Raw genomic sequence first — 382 nt, forward strand, 5'->3', positions numbered from 1 at the left:
CCACCTGCTTGCTACTAACGTCCCTTTAATTAAGCACCCCTCCCCTTCTTCTTCTTTTCCCTATTCTCTCACCTCCTCTCCACTTACTCCTTACTCCTCACCTTAATCTCTAATCCCTGCTGACCATCCAAAGCCCTCTTCCACACCCTCGACGCGACAAAGGCAGTTTGGAGAAGAGGAGAAAAAAAAATAAAAAAGGAAATTTTAAGGCGAGTCTCCTGCCACGTAAATAGTGTCGGGCGGAGCGGACGTCGGACTCCAGAGGCGTTCGCGGAAGCACATGCGCGGATGCGACTTTTGAATCCGGCGGGGGGGGGCCGTTCGCATAACTATGGGCGGTGATTTGCTTTTGCTGTTTTTTGTTTTAAGGTGTATTTGTGCG

The 382-nt window shown here is 50.3% G+C and overlaps 1 protein-coding gene across 1 annotated transcript in view; it reads right to left on the minus strand.

The window, feature by feature from the left end:
• LOC119581619 (AP-1 complex subunit sigma-2-like) overlaps positions 1-280 on the minus strand; it is a gene marked incomplete in the record, with an annotated part of 18,906 nt that extends 18,626 nt beyond the window's left edge. The window contains 1 exon segment of the mRNA XM_037929738.1: positions 102-280.
• Positions 281-382: the final 102 nt, after the last annotated feature.

The sequence above is a fragment of the Penaeus monodon genome, chromosome 15 (assembly GCF_015228065.2).
Source record: "Penaeus monodon isolate SGIC_2016 chromosome 15, NSTDA_Pmon_1, whole genome shotgun sequence".
Taxonomy (NCBI): domain Eukaryota; kingdom Metazoa; phylum Arthropoda; class Malacostraca; order Decapoda; family Penaeidae; genus Penaeus; species Penaeus monodon.